This window comes from Dermacentor albipictus, chromosome 1 (genome assembly GCF_038994185.2).
Source record: "Dermacentor albipictus isolate Rhodes 1998 colony chromosome 1, USDA_Dalb.pri_finalv2, whole genome shotgun sequence".
In the NCBI taxonomy this organism is placed as follows: Eukaryota; Metazoa; Arthropoda; class Arachnida; order Ixodida; family Ixodidae; genus Dermacentor; species Dermacentor albipictus.
Window position 1 is genome coordinate 418,789,302 of NC_091821.1, and position 16,560 is coordinate 418,805,861.

At 51.1% G+C, this 16,560-nt stretch overlaps 1 protein-coding gene across 2 annotated transcripts in view; it reads left to right on the top strand.

Annotated features, from left to right (window-relative positions):
- The window catches only part of Pgant5 (polypeptide N-acetylgalactosaminyltransferase 5), a 343,624-nt gene that overhangs the window by 121,430 nt on the left and 205,634 nt on the right, over positions 1-16,560 (top strand). Inside the window, exon 1 of one of the 2 annotated variants that reach the window (XM_065429902.1) lies at positions 7,216-7,362. The exons of the other annotated variant lie outside the window; for it this stretch is intronic. The gene's annotated coding sequence lies outside the window, so the exon portion shown is untranslated. Of the gene's footprint in view, positions 1-7,215; positions 7,363-16,560 lie in introns of those variants that run through there. 2 annotated transcript variants of the gene reach the window in all.

Here is a 16,560-nt window from a genome sequence, read left to right on the forward strand (position 1 = left end):
TTGTCATTATTATTGCTGATTATTAATTGTTTCTATTTTGGTGGGTTGTTAATTTGAAAACTGATTGTTTGAGCCTTGTGTGCTAGATCGTACACCTGCCTCTTGTTGCAGCGGGAGCAAAAGGGGATAGCGATTTAGTTAGGTTGATTTGGATTATGGCCTTGTCTGGTGTTTGACGGGAGACAGAGGGCACTTGTTCGTGTTGGGTGTTGCCTTTTGCCGGTCGGTTTTGCAAGCTGCAGAACGACCAACCGGGACCAGTGGCGAGAAGCAAGGTCTTAGGAACGACCAGAGCGGAGCTGGTCGAGGTGCCTTGGCGACAACGCGGTGAGCAGAGCTCCTGTCCTGGCGAGTCGGACCTGGGCACGTGAAGTTACCTGGCGTCCCGACACTGGACGTGAACTTGGACGAGCCTGACGAACGTGCGCGCCCGGCATCCGAGCCACGTGGAGGCAGCTCGTCTTCCCGGCGCCTTATCTGAGGGCGGGGATGCTGTTGTGCCATTACCACAAGCCCGGATTCCGAATCTGCAAGATGCAGAATCTATCCTGCGAGCGCCCTAATTCTCCCTTCACAAGTCAAGATGCTGAGCCGTCAGGCAGCGGTGTCCTGCGGGAGAAGCCTCGGCGAGCAGCATGTTTGGACGTGTCAGCGTGTGCCAGACAGCCCGGCGCCGCACCTCCTTTTGCATGGAGGTCTCCGCGCGCGCGAACTTTGAACCGGGTGGCCAGCGCGGTCGCTGGTTGGACCCCTCGGACGACCGGTTGTGTGCTGACTTTGTATTGGGCCGTTTGAGTGACAATGGTTCTCGGGGATTATAAAGCGGCGAGGAGGCCGCCTCGAAAACAGGATCCGCCGACCCACCGGGAGACAGTGTCGCTCCCGACTGGGGTGAGATGTGTCACGCGTTTTCGCCGGACGTCGTCGTGCGAGAACAGTCGCGTTTGTTGTGAGCACTCGGCCCCAGCGCCGACCCGTTCATGTCCTGTATGATAACCTGTATATAATGTATAAAGTCCCTTTTGTTATTCTCATCGACGCCAGGCTCGGAGTCTTCGCTACCAACGCTCTGTCACGAAACGGGTGACGAGCGCTACGGGACCACAAAGCCGTAATCGTGGTGCAGCGGTGCAAAAGTCCGTAACAGCGTGAAAGAAAGGGAGGAAGCGCGCAGTCTTCCGTCGCGCGCGAGGCACCCAACGTTGCGAGGCGCCGGGGGAGGGGGGGGGCAGCGTTTTACTCCGGCTGCACCTGCGCATGTGGCTGCTGCGCTCGGTCGTGCGGCCGTATCTTGATAGCGATCTGCGTTGGGGGCAGAGTCTAGGTGCGGCGACGGCTCGTGGCTTTGTGCGTGCCGTGTGTTCTCGGCGCTCAGCTTGCGTTGAATCGATGGGCAGCACGAAGATCACGTCGCTCGCTGCTGCTGCCTCGCTTGCTCACGCCAGCCTTTCGACAGCGAGTGCTCGCGTTCATAGAATGTGATGTCTTCGTGTTTGCCGTGCGCACTGACAGCAGGCTTGTTGATTTAATTAACAAGCGAATGTTTAAAAGTTGACACGTCCGATAAAAATGCCATCCTTACTTCGTATGGCTGTCTGCTAATTTGCTATCGAAATCGATGGTTCGCCTTTCTCGCGAAACTGTGACGCTTTTTTTTCTTTGTTGATGTTAGCTTTTAGTGGCACTCTCGCCACGATTCTTGCTCGCCGCCCGCCCACCGCTCTACCCTCCCGTGCATGTATATTCCTTGCGCTCTCGGTGGCTAGATGTTACCGCTTGTCTATCACGTGGGGAGGACCTATTTCCCATGAGCATTTTGCTTACATTTTTTATAACTAGGACTCAAAATAGCTGTACGCGTTTTAGGACCGCATAGATGGCGCCACAGTGCTCTGTCATGGTACCCAGCAAGACCCGTAGGTAACGTACACTTACCAGAAACGCTTGTATTTAAGTGGAATTCAAGCGTCAACTGGTCTGCAGTCGATGTAAGGAAAATACGTTTGGAGTATTCGAGGAAAAGCATCGGGCGAGAGATTGATAGTACAAGATTCGTTACATGTATGGGTAGCGGTACAAAGTAGGCATAAAAGCTTTAAAGGGCAACTCCGGCGTTTCTTTTTTTTTTGCCATATTAGGATGCTGTCATCTTTAAATGGCATTCACAGTCCTTTCACCGGCAGGGTGATTGAGTTTGCTTGGAAATTCATCAATTATTTTAAATAGCCAATAAACGAGATACCGAAACGAGTAGCTGATCCGTGTGACGACACGAGTCGATGACGTCAGGTCCCACATTAACATAATGTAAACACGCAGAACGCGTGCTAAACACGCAGTGCACTTGGCGCTAACGCCGAAGAAGTGAAGCCGACGATGTCTTTTGACGACAGGGGGAGCTTTTACAGAGTTTCCAAAATAGACAGCGGTGATTTAAGCGACGATTGCAGTGGCAGCGGCGGTGTAGTCACCGATGTCACAAACACAGGGTGGCCAGTTGACAGGCATGAGTCGAGAAAGCAACCAATTTTTAAAATTCATTTTCAGGAAAACTAATTGACTTGGAGCCATATAGATGTCTATTTGACACCATTTCGTTTCAAGTTAAATGCCAATAAATCATCAGCATCATGTGGCACACATTGCTACATTGCTTATGTTGGAGCAACATAGTTGCATGACTATGCTGACTACGCTCCGTTATGTGATGATCATACTGTTGCCCATTATGACGACGGCGATGAATGATGTGTATGATTGTCCATTATGCTGATCTCCGCTTTCCAATCTTTCCATGATTGTGACTGGGGATGTTAGCATTGAAATAGCTAACCCCGCTGACAATTCGTTCCCGTTATCCGTGAAAGAGGCTTGTTTTTCATTTGGCCAGCGTTGACTTTGTGCTCACAGTAGATTACTGGCCAAACGTTTTAAAATAGGTAGGTACGTTTCGTATTCTATACTCGCGTTAGCGTCGCGCATCGGTGAAACATTTTTTTTTTTTTGCCGTATTGAGGTTTGCCAACTTTGTCGTTGAGTGATGGGATGCGCGTATACAAAATTATTTCTGTGCGAATAACTGATGCTGTATTGCGATAAACACCTCCTTGTCGCTGTGTTTCTTCAGCATTCAGCAGTAGTAAAGGTACACCTTTGGCATTTACAAACATTTCTTAGTCAGCGTTGCCGTTTAACCAGTAGTTTGTTGTGTTTATTCTAACTATAACCATAAGAATTTACCTTTATGACCGCAGAAACTTTCACTGCTGACGCGCGTGACCGAGCACCGCCACAATGGCTCGCAGTTGGCCTGTGTAAGGTGTCCCAGGTAACCAGCCAAACTTTTAAAAATATGCAAATGCCACATAACTGGACAAACCAGGGTAATGTTATTTGTCGACGCTTGGAGATACTCAGATAACTTTTTTTTTGCGTTCCGCCTAATTGCATAATTAGTCTGAAATAATTAAAACTTCTCAAATATTATAAGTAGATTAAAAGCGTCAATGAGAAAATTGCAGAGAAACACGAAAAACTCCAGATGCAGCTTTCTGTTTCTCAATACGTGCCGCATAAGTGTTTTTCCAAGCATGAGCGAAGCCCGCGAATACACCTAAAATTACCGCGCGACTGGCCGCTAAAGGTTACGGACGTTGTCTCTATCTCTGGCTACTAAAAAAATCCGGAGCATGTCTAAATATACTTTATGTAGTAATTATTCGCTTCCGCAACTGGAAATCGAAGGGTTGCCTTAGGCGATAAGATTACACGTGTGATTTTATGTGCGAGTTTATGAGTTTACACGTGTGATTACACGTGTGAGTTTATGTTCAATAATTTCTTTCATTGTCTCGTGCATCTTATTTTGCGTATTTCATCACCTGCACACGACATGTGCATGTGGACGCGTTCCGTTCTTTTTTGAAGCCAAGCTTTCGTTGCCTCTTCTCCCGATTTTCCGGGCGCTGCTGCTGCTGTGGTCTTGCTCGCGCGCGCTGCTGTGGGTTCCTTGCAACACCACCAGATGGCGCTCGCCTCCGCGCATCCCGACCGGCGACGCCGCGGCAGCGTTTCACAGTTTGTGCGTATGGCGCGCGTGCTGTGCCTGCTTTCCTGTGCGACAAAAATGCAGGTGCTGGGTGGTTGAGGTCGCGTGCTGGGCTGTGATAGTGTAAACATTACAACCGGCCATAGCCTGATGAGAGCGCTTGGTGCGGGCGTCTCGACAGCGTGCTGGACACGTGTACAGAAGGAGTGCGTAAACACGCGCCAGCAAAGTGGCTCCAAAGCATGCACTCAGCCACGAATACACTCAGTACACAGGCTCGAAAGAAGCGGCGCGCGGAACAGGAGCGTCTTCGCTACGCAACGAAACGTGGTGCAGACCGCGAATGTATGTAAACAATGTATGCATACAATTATAACTTTAATTTAATTACAAACAGGCCCATAATTTAATTATAGTTCAACACTTCTGCCTCGTCAATCAAAGCAAACAGCATACAAAGCTTCGCTTTCATCGATTTCCACAGTGCGTTGGATCGACCAATTTTCTCTCTCTCTCTCCCCCTCTCCCTCTATCTCGCTGTCTGTGTATGTGTGCGTGCGTGCAAACATGCATGCATGCATTTGCTTTCAGTATGTTTCTTCACGCAGTAAACCTGTCGTTAGAAACGCTTTCTCCTTTATGCTCCCCCCCCCCCCCCCCCCCCCCCCCGTTTTCCTGTGTCCTAAATCTAGGCAGCGCAGTTTGACAATGCTTCTCCACTTAGCCCCAACGGGAGCCTTATTCAACGCGTAAGAACGTTGCAGCAGCTCCAGCAGATCTGTCCGCCACCGTAACTGCAATGCGTATCGCTGCCGCCACTCTCGTGCTACCACACGCGTTGGCTCCGTCCCAGCGCCTGCGGCGGGACCGTGCGGCGTTCAGCTCGCCGTCGACGCGGCCCCTTTGCCCCCGCGCTGCGCAAATGCCGCGACGAATGAATAACCTCCCCTTGTGAATAACTCCCTGCATGGAGGCTTGCGCGGGCAGGCGCTCGCGCACTCTCTGCGCGTTATGACTCGCATGCGCTAACGCAATTAGCGCCGCCGCCGCCGGCTGAGCTTTCAGCGAACGTTTTCATCGCTGGCGCCTTGTCGCTCGCTTTTATCCTCTGCCGCTCTCGCGCTTGCTGCTGCTGCTGCAGCACCGCTTCACTGCTTCTCGCCGTGCCGCGCGCCGCCGACTTTTCTCTGAACGCCTTCGGACTAGTGCGGTGCAGCGCTGTCCAAGCCGGCGCCCGCCGTGAGCGAATCAGGGGGCCGGATTCGCAAAGCTTACGTTTCTACGAGGAACCGCTCGCAGTTGAAGCAGCCCGTGCATGTATACCGCCTGCCGAGTGCGACGCCGGAGGATGCGATGACCACAACTTTGGCCGGTTAAGGCCGCGGCTGTTTCGTGCAAGCGCGACTTTGCAAACACTATATATGAGGCTGTCAATTCACCCCTAATTGGGGCTCTGTACAGCTTCAGCAGCGTTGCTCTGTTTTACATAGGCTTGAGGTCTCAGTGCTTTCTGCTCCTGCTTATATCGCGACGGAGCCGGTATTGCAATTCTGTAAGGCTGCCTAAAATCCTGACTTACGTTAGACCACCAAAAAGCGTCGTCGGCGGCCGCGTGCTGACGCTCGACGATTTCCCAAAGTGCTCCGATGCGTCCTCCGTCATTTCTTGCTACATCTTTTATTTATTGTTATTGTTTTTTGGTTTTTGTGGTGAGACTTGGGAGACTGTCTAATTCGTTTTCGTCTCGTTTCGTTGCTGTCGTATATACTGTAGCCGTACCCTATCGCCTATTCTGCCGCGCTGTCGTAACTTCAGCGGCGGCAGCTTTCCAATTAGCGCCGATGCTAACGAGCGACTCGGCTTCAGCTGCTTCGCGTCGCGCGGGGAAACGTGTACGCAGCTCGCCGCTTTTTTCGATGTTCCTGTGTGCGCACCGCGAACACCGACGCCGTCTCCCTCGTCTTCGTCGTCTTCGGCCGCTGCCGTTGCGAAGCGCTCCCCTTTTTGTGCGCGCTCACGCACCTATAGTCTATATACACCGCGCCGCTTCGCCGGTACACGCGCTGTCTGCACAATACCCCCCGGGAGACCGTCACGGACCATTTTTCGCCGAAATGGGATGTGTAGGCACGTGCGCGGATGGACTTACTCAGGTTGATACCCTGCACTTGCTGGTGTGACAAAGCATATGGACCCCCCTGCCCCGCCCCCTTTCTTCTACCCTCTTGTTCTCTCGTCTTGTCAAGCGTGGCGCTGGAACCTAATTTGCACTACTCTTGCGTTGGCGAGAGATAAACCGTCTACTCTTGCCGCGGGCCTTTTGTGCTTTTCCGCCAGAGGCGGTACGTCGCATAACGGCGTTTTCTTTTCTCAATACCCATACGGGGGCACGTTGTGCGTACGTCGCACTACGATCGTTTCCCTCGGTGAACGCCGCAGCCCTTCGATGCCCGCTCTATAAGTGGCAGACGCATCGCTGATATGATTAAGCACGTTGGACGCATCCCTGTTGTATTGACGTGTCGCTCACATGCTTGGCTCCGTCACAGACAAGACAAGTTAGGGAGACGGAGAGAGAGAAGGGTAAGAGAACGAGGCGTCACTTGGCGAAGCATCGGCAGAAGTTTTCTGCAGCAACTCTTCGTGAAGTTTGAGACTTTTTTGGTTAGGATAAATGAAAACCGTCACAAGGAAAGTTTACAGCAAGTTGCAAGCAAGCAAGTTAACCATACGAAGCGCTCGAGTTTGCGTGAGAAGAGGACGTTACCCCCCTTTGGGTGCTGAATAAGGGCCCGGGGGAGGCTGAAGCAGCAAAATACCGAGATGACGCCTCAAGTTAACGTCGCTAGGGAAACGGGCGGGTGACGTGCCAGGGAATAGGAGGAGGAGCTTTGAGAAGCGAACTAAGCAAGCACGCGGCGATGGCAGAAGCAGCAGCAGCCGCGAGAACTGCTGCAGCAGACTTTGATGGAGCTGTGCATGGCCGAGACGCAGACGCCGCTGTTGGGCTGCTGCCTCCCCCGTATTGAATTGCGCTGGCGTCTAGCGGAAAAGAAATAACGAGGGGGGGGGGGAGAAGGAGGGGGGGGAAGCCTCCGCCGAGGGACGGCGTAATGTGAGAGCCCGCGGCGACTGGCTAGGCGTGCTCGCGAAGCACGCGTCGCTTTCGGTTTTGACGCGATCGCGCGCGCGCGGCGCCGTTGACCCGAGGGAGACAAACGCGGCTTGCGCGTGTGCTCCCCGCGTGGATATGGCGACAGCATCGGCAGACGTCGCGAAGGGGAGAGCCTTGTTTTACCCCGCTTGGACGTCAAGTAAGTGACGCGCTAGTTGCGCGGCGCTTTTGTTGTGTCGTTATTGTTCTCCCTGCTGCGTCGTCGTCGGTTATTATAAATGACCGGTCGTTTGTCTCGTGTGTAGGCCGCAGTCGGCCAGACAGGCTCGGCGCGTACGTAGCACCGCATCGCAGGCTTCTCTCGGCTCAGAAACGAGGGGGATCCTTTTGGTGCCGTCTGGAAAGTTGCTCGCTGAGCGATTGACTCGTTCTGTGGGATTTCGTGGATGGTCGACTCATCTGTAACAGAGTAGTTGAGATAATTATTCGTTTTAAGAGATGCCTTCGCCATTGAAGATAAATCCCAAAACATCGCCTCGAAAACGGGGAAGGCGCTCGTGGTCGTGGAACTGAAGTGGTTTATGGCCGCGCTATGCTGGTCTTTCGTAGCACTTCCGAGTGAGCGACAACCAAGTGGAACGCATTTCTTACGTTTCTCTATAAGTTGGCCTATCGCTCTACGCTTTTTCCATGCCGCCCCCCGCAGACGCCCGTGTGTACCGGCGGGAGGCGGGTGCACGTGCATATATTATATTTACGTGTGCGCGCCGTTGATCTGTCGCTACAGCGCCTTCCTTGCTTCCTTCCTTCCTTCCTTCCTTCCTTTTGTCCGGCGTCACGCTCACCATCTTCGGTCATACACCGCGCGAGGCGTTGCAGGAAAACTAGTGCGCTGGCCATTGAAAAGTTGCGACACGCGGATTTTCGCTAGTCCTATATGTGTAGCACACCACCGCCGTCGTGACAGCCACCACATGAATGCGCCCCCCCCCCCCCCTCCCTTATGCGTTGACATGCCGAGGAGATGGCGGGCTATAGTTGGTTGCCCATTGGCGTTGTATATAAGTATAAGGCTGCAATAGAACTGATGAGTGCAGCTGATTCTGTGTTGGGAGTTACGAACCTCTCTGGGCGATTGGCTGATTTTTCACTCCACATCCCAGCCGGTGCTCCAGCGGCCGCTTAAAGTGCGCGTACTGTGTCGCAATAAAGCTTCGACCGGGGCTAGTTGGCATCGCGTCGTTCTGCCTGCTGCGCTACACTCTTATACAAAGGACTTTTGCGCACACGTGTGTCTTCGTTTCGTTTCCTTTGTGTAACAGTACAGCGCAGTAAGCAGAACGAGGACTGTATTGCGGCGTGAGACGTTCGGTGTCGTAATCAGACGGGGGCCCCCCTATCTGGGACGGACGGTTGGCGCGCGCACGTGGGACGTCTTGTATGGCCGTCCACGGTGACGTAAGCCCTTCGCGTCAGCCAGACGGCCCTCTTCCCTCCCTGGAGACGTTCGTGATGGCCGCCGAGCGGCGTGACCGCCTGGGGAGGAAGGAGCCGCGTGCTGGCACGAATTGTCCCACGTCTACTGCATGGGTTTGTGCCCTTCGGGCGCGGTGCTGTTGCGACACGTGCGACCTGCTCCATGGCCGTAGACGCGCGCGCGAGGAAAACGTCTTCTTCGACGTCAAATGTAGTCAGATAACTAGAGGATCGATAGTGTTACTCGCGCAGAGAGCGCTTGCGCCACCGCAGACACGTAAAGCGCGCTGCGGTTATACTGAAAGTTGAGCGACTCGGTGTTGGTTCGTTCTCGGAACAGCGCGAAGAGACTGGACGTGGCCGAAGAGACGAGACAGCGCCGTCTCCTCTCTTGAGTTATTAAGTTGATAGCCGGCGCTGTCATTCTTTTCCTTATTCAGTTCCCGTCTTCTCGCGCTTTTCCGAGAACAGATCTTTCGTAAATATTTGAAGGCCATCGACAAATACAAGAAGTGCGGCAGTCTAATGTCCGTACTTCATATATAACGCGTGCGGCGCTGCGATAGCTGGGAGCCTTAATTTCTTATGCGTTGACATACTGAGGAGATGGCGGGCTATAGTTGGTTGCCCATTGTTGTTGTATATAAAGGCGACACACTCGTTGAAACGTGCACGAACTGCAAAAGAGGCATACATGAGCTTTGACTTGCGTTTGCCCCCTTTAGTGTTAGTGCGCACTTCTATATGCAAGTGAATACTAATGAATACATTGTGGCGCCAAAAGGAAAATAAAAAAATTGGAGGCTTATCAAGGTTAAGCCCAGTGGATGCTTCGCATCCACTGGGCTTAACCTTAGCGTATCCTTAGCGTTTGGAGGCATCTTGACGGCATACACGCCCGGCGCAAAGACGCTGGCGCGGTTGCGGGCACAGAGACTGACGCGACGGCGGGCGCGCGCCGCTTCATCCCTGGCGTGACGTCACATATCACGTGATGCAGCGATGGTGGCGCCGCCGCCGCGTCGCGCGCGACGGTGCGAACCGAAGCGTGGTGGCCACCGCCGGGAGGCGACCGACGGCGCGATATGAGTCCCCATCTGCAGCCGGTGTGACGTCATCACGTGACGTCACATCATGTGATCTCACTTCAGGGTCAACGGCGGCCACCGCCGGGAGGCGACCGACGGCGCGATATGAGGCCCCATCTGCAGCCGGTGTGACGTCATGTCACGTGACCTACTTGAAGGTCACTTGAAGGTCAATGGTGGCCACCGCCGGGAGGCGACCGACGGCGCGATATGAGGCCCCATCTGCAGCCTGTGTGACGTCATCACGTGACGTCATGTCACGTGACCCCACTTCAGGGTCAATGGTGGCCACCGCCGGGCGTCGCGCGAAGGCCCGAACCTACGTTAATATGCTTCGCATAAAAAAGACTTGGGAGGGAGAGTAAGAAACGACAGGTTGAGCGCTCGACTGTCGTTTCTTACTCTCCCTCCTAACTCTTCATTCCTCTTGCCTCCACGTAAATCGTGCACCAATCATCTGTGCCTGCGGTAACGTTGACGACGACAGGCGGGTGCGGCATTTCGAGATCTCCTATAAGTACCGAATTCGAATGTCTTATGCTATATCCGTGCAACGCACACTTTCCAAGTGTCATCCTAGTATACGCGCGAGGAGCCCATGGTGTATAGAGTTTGTCTATCTTCGAAAATCTATGCGTCGGCGGACCTGTAAGTGCTCCCATTCGCGTCCGCACATCGCGTTTTGTGGGTATATACCCAGTGGCCTAGCTAGGTAGTCCGGCATCCGGGGCCCATAGGTCTTCTGTCCCCCCCCCTCCCCCCAACCCGGGGTATAGCCGGCGAAAAGAGGGGTGTCTTCAGACTTATATGACACCCCCCCACTGGCCCCTAGCACCCGGGGCCCACGGCCCCCCGGCCCCCCCTGTTGCTACGCCACTGTATATACCGAATCGCTGGGGTACTGCCGCCGCGCTCGGCCAGCTTCCTCTGGTGAGCACCCTTTCCCGTGGCGTCGTTAGTGCGGCGTCGTCAGCTTTCGGCGCCTAATAACGAGCGTCGTGGGTGCCACGTCGGCGGCTGTCGGAAGGTCGCGCCGCAGCGGCCGCGCTTTTGTTTACCCTGCCGCCGTTTTGTTGCAACCGCGTTTGTCGCATCATCTGCCGCTTTGAACGCCAGAGATTGCGCAGCTGCGTGGCCGAGGCCTCGCTCGCTTCCTGGCTCTCTTGTTTGCTGCGCGGCAAAGCCGTGTTACCGGAGCAACTGCGGAGGTCATAGCGTTTCCCACAAGAGTTACCGTATTTACTCGGATATAGGCCAATAATCCTCCTCAGAAAAAAAAAAAAAATCACCGACCATTACGATACTCCGTAATGCGAAATTTGAGCGCAGGTCCATGCGTTTTTTTCATTTCGCGATATATTGAGGCAAAGAGATCGTCGTGTTTAGATCGTCGAAAATCTTATCTGCGGGTCAAGCGCATCGGCTTTTATACATGACTCGTCGAAGGTTCCAGTGTCATCGCTGGTGCTGCGTGGCTTCCAGAAAGTACTACACAATTCGTGTCGCGCATAAGATCAGATTACAAAACAATAGCGAACCATGACAATCGAAACAAGCCCGAATGAGACCAAACCAAGGAGGTTAAAGAAAATTTGGAAAGACGCTTAAGCTTCACCTTTAAGAGTTGAACACGATATCATTCAAAGGTCCCCAACTGCTTCTCACGCTTCCCGGCAACTGCAGCTTATCTAACCGCAATGTTTACCTTAAAACGCCGCGGCGAACGCTATGCGGGGAGGCAAGCTTTCTAGTAGAAACGCGTTCCTCTTGTGTGGGCCGCGATGCGGCTGGGACGAGTGCCATTTGGAGGTGTTGCAAGGAACCGAGGGCGCCGCTTTATGGCCTTTCAACAAATCGGAAGCCATGGCCGCTCAATGAATGGTATATAGAAACGCTGGAGAAGGGGTTTGAGTTTTGAGTTCCCGTGTAACAGAATTACGTTTTCTCGTATATTCAAATCACAAACTGACCCTATCATGCCTTTAGGTTGTGTGTAAGTTGTACTTTACGATTTTTTTCGCACGTATTTTGCCTTGAGAAATTCACTTAGTTCACTAATTTCCTTGCAATACATGGAGAGCCTGCGTGGTTAGGTGTGCGTGGTTCGAAATGATTTTTGTCGTAACGACGGTCGACGCTGGACGCACAACGTTGACGCCGGATTTTCTGCGACGCGGGGCCCTTAATGTTGTCGCGTTAAAACTGCTGGAGTGGAAGTCGCCTATACCGGCCTATGGGCTGGGGTGAAGCCGGCGGCGGCCATCTTGCGGGAGGCAAGAAGCGGCCTGCCAAGAGCTTCGCAGCGCTGTTCGCCGACATTTCCAGTGGTTTTTAATTGCTTAACTGAGTTCTAAGTTCTAATGCAACGCTGTGGGCTACGAGGCGAGCCATATTGGAGGTCTCCGGATTTCAGATATCCGAGTACTGGGGCATTCTTCCATTTTATCGGCATCAATATGCGCAGCTGCCGCAGAGTAGAAAAAAAAAATCGCGCACTAATTAACGATTATTGACCTTCTTTAATGCAGTGTAGGAATTTATCAATGATGAAAGCTGTCAGAACAGAAAAGCAAATGAAGACTGAAAATGTAGCGTGAGAAGTAGCAGTACTTGCAACAAACATAAGTTTACATTGTTATCTTCATTATCGTCAGGTGTTGTCGTTGCTTTAGCATACGCATTGCATGGAGGCTACGGAGACCTCAGGTCGCCAAGCTTGGAGGCCATGATTCTAGCTGGTGGTAGTGCTATGTAGGAAGAGATCGGTGACAAAGAAACAAGCGATGTCGATGTGTGCGACGAGCGTCGAACACCTGAGGTCAGCCCAGAATCGAGTAGATACGGTACCCGATGGGACTATATAAGGCGCTGCGATGGTTCAGCTGTACCGTAAGGAACATTGGTTAGTTAGCACATGAATTTAGGTGATCTTCGTGCTTGTTGCTTCAGAGGTTCTTCTGGTGCTATTTATTACGTTTTATATTCCAAACTTTCCCAGCAGTCATAGTTCTTTTCTGAACACGGCAAGACCATTAGTAGGGCTACGAACACGCGCAGTCATTGCTAATTATTTCATTTGCAACGCAATACGTTGTTGAAGATGATAAGTTTGCTGAGCGGCATATATAATTGGTTCGAAAGCCAGAAGGGCGAAGTTTAGGCAAATCCACGCACAAACCATTATTCCCATGCTGGCTGAACCGTCATACTTGCAGTTATCGTGAACACCATCTACCTCTTGTGGATGTTCTGACCCATTTGCTCGACTGTACGCTTGCATAACGACTGAAGCGTCGTGAGCTCCTGTGGCCAATACAGCTTTTCTACCGGCCGTGGTTGCGCGCTGGCTATGACTAGATGTTGCGTTCTGCTGAGCACGTAGTAGTGTGCTCGATTCATGGCCGCATTTCGATCCGGGCAAAAAGAAAGAAAAAAAAACCGGCTGTGTAGTTATTTAGATTTAGGTGTGGGTGATTTTACAAGGGGTGACCATGGAGCATTCTACTGTCTTCTCGTATAGCCTTATCTACAATCAATCAATCAATCAATCAATCAATCAATCAATCAATCAATCAATCAATCAATCAATCAATCAATCAATCAATCGATCGAAATGTCCGAGCTGTCACGGATTTCACTGATGCGTTTCAGTTTAGGTGCTGCCGAAACTCGCTCTGCACGTACTCTTCAAGCCCGTCGTCGAAGAGTTGAGCAGAGTGCAATTTTAAATTTCCCTTTCCTGGTGCCTCAAGTGCTGTTGCAGTACGCTCGTTCCTGTCCTATTAGTATATTTCGTATTGTTTCGCGACCTGTTGTATCATAACAACCCTGCTGCTTGGATGCTGTAATTTGCGAAATGTCGATGAGTACCGCAACGCCGAAACACACCCGCCATAGATGGTCTCAAACGCGTTGCCCTCTCGTTATGGGATATATAATTACAGGCACGTAGCGACAATCGCGTCTTGTGCATGATAAGTTCAGAGTGATCGCCTGAAAGTGCTTAAAAAGTTGATTGGAAGGTTAGCTAACATAGTGGCATAGTTCCGTATAGTTTCTCGCCATGGAGACGCGAGGTTCAACGGAGGAAGTTTAATTGCAGCCTCCTATCTGAATCGATAGCAAATTGCAACATAATGTCCGTGGCGCTGACGCCTGCAGGTGGACGCGAGCGGTGGATGGGACAAACGTGTCCTTCAGGCCGTATATACAGGCCTTAAACGACCGTAAAGGGGGGCCCGATCGCCGTGATCGCGCTCCGCAGATGGCGTCTTCCGCCGAAACTCGATGCGACAATAAAACGATCGATTGCGCCGTTCTTTCGCTATCGCGTGCTCCGAGAGTGTAGTTGACAGTCCAACACCTGCGTCAACCGATTGAAAAGCGCTGATGGCGCCGGCGTCGACTGCACACAGCCGCCGGAAGCAGCTTATACGGCGACCGAGTAGAGTTCTCCTATCACAGTTTTCGGCTTCCTCATTCACGATTTTGCCGTTGTTTCCTTCTTTTTATGGTGGTTGTTTTAAGGGAAGGAAATGTCGTAGTGGGCCCTGTGGCGTCCCATTGAAATGTACAAGTTGAAACAGCGCCACCTCGTGGATAAGCAGCTCGGCTTGACAACTAAACGGTGTCCGGCAGCCGTACTTTTCACGACGTTTCCGTTTCATCTTCCATTCTCTTTCTTTCACCCGTCGTTGAAGGGACGCTAAAGAGAGTCGTTAGTTCACTTCAAATCGATAAAGTGTTCCTGAAGAAATGTTGATTATTAAGAGGCAATCACAGTAAAAGTTGAATTTTTTGAATTTCTCTCCGAAACTCCAGAGTTTGTGTGCTGGTGGGACGTCATTGATTACAGATAATTTCTTTGGCATTTCTGCCCTTGTGATTCAGTAAAAGTTCTTGAGCCTTCTTCAGTTCAGTGTTTGGCTCTTTTAGAATACAGTGCAGTCCATGTTTGGCGCAGTTCGATCCCCTTAGCTATATCGCGGGGGCTGACGGTAAATGAAACGAATTTATACAAAGTACGGGCACATAATTTCAAGGATTGTTCTTTCCATGCTAGGGGTCGATATGTGTGCGGTCGTTCCTGTACAATATTTGCACAGACTCAGTGTGTGCACGTGCGCGCAGGATTCCAGGTGGGGTCGTATTTTATTCCCTTCAGGCGATGCGGGCACTGTTGTGCGTGCGAAGTTAGTGAATCAAAAGCAATAATGGTATTTAAAACCTGCCGCATACATTTTGAAACGCTTCTAATTGGACCTGTGCTGCAAGTTTGAAAATCTATGCCTTAAAACGAGTTCGAAAATATAGAGCTGGATGATTATGTCTCATGTCTTCTCTGGGCGTCAGTATCTCATGTGGCGGGTTCACTTGTTTCATCGTTTTTCGTTATTTATTTTTTTTACATCAGGAGCATTGTTTATTAAACTGCCTGGATAGGTTCTTTCTGAGTAACCTAGATATGCAATGGTTGATCTTCTTTCATCTGACACTCCTGTTGGAGAGTCTTCACATGGAGTCCACATTCTGTCAACTTTGTGAAATTAACTGAATAATTAAAAATTGTCAGTCCGTTGTTACAACTTTACGCATTTCATGATTCTCGAGACGCAAGAAAGGTGTTGCCGCATTTCTATGTGGACGAAGTGCAACAACACCCGGGGTTTGGGTGCACGTTAAAGAAACCCAGGTGGTCGAAGTTAACCCGGAGGTTTTGACTCGTAAAACACACGAACTTAAATTAATATAAATAAACGATGTGAAGCTAAAATTTCTCTGTGGGCAGAACCTATTGGCGCACACCCGAATTTAAGTTAATTAAATAAACCAGGTGAAGCTAAAATTTCTCGGTGGGCACAAACTATTGGCGCCTGAAGGGGTTATGTAATTTTTTTTTTTCATTTTCCGCGCATTTTGTCTTTCTTCAGTAGCTCGTATTTGTACCAAGCCCACGTTATCGCCAGTTAACGGTCACTGGCTGAGGCGGGTGATCAGAAATGAAAAGAATCTTAACAGGTAGGAAAAGAAAAGGAAAATAATTCGGCCCCTTATTGACGTGTGCTGTATACAAAAGCCTACGCGATACATTGGTTCTTGCTCTCACGTCTTCTTGAGGCGAGCACTTTGTATGTATTCCCACATCGCAGTACAGCCTCTTCCCTTTTCTCCGCGTCCTTTTTTGTTTCATCTAACAAGCAAGTTGAACGGCGCTTATGCGAGTCATTAAAGGGCTCATTTGTTTTCTGCGTATCGCTGCCGAACTCGATCGAGGCTCTTATACTAATGCGGTGCTTGGCTGCAGCCGATCGATTTAAGATCGCCGCACTTACTATATAAGCGAGACTTTGCGTAACTTCCTGCGTAGCCTCTGAAGAACGTCGGGCCATCCGCCGCAGCTGTCAGCGACGCGGTGCTGTTTGGAGATCGCGTATAGCTTTCCGTAAAGCATTCCCGCTTCACCTCATCCCCCATATTTTTTTTATCTTTCTCTCTATATCTCATCCAACCGGGCCCTGCACTTATTTTCTTTTCTTTTTATATATATTCTGGCGCAAGGCCTGACCATTAATTTTCTCTTTCTTTCAGCAGCAACACTGCAGCTTTCGATTTCTCTTGTCTTGGGTTTCGTGGCACCGCGGCCATTCACGTTGCTCCGCCGCTTCGACGCTATGTATACGTCATGAGGCTTAGTATTAAATAGTCTCCACATAGTGGAAGATTTAGCTTTCTAAAGGGGGGGGGGGGGAATGGAGGGAGAGAGAGCGCAACGGGAATTCTTGTGTATAGGCGCATTTTCTTGTGAAAGACAGGTTATACCTTCCAAGTGACGC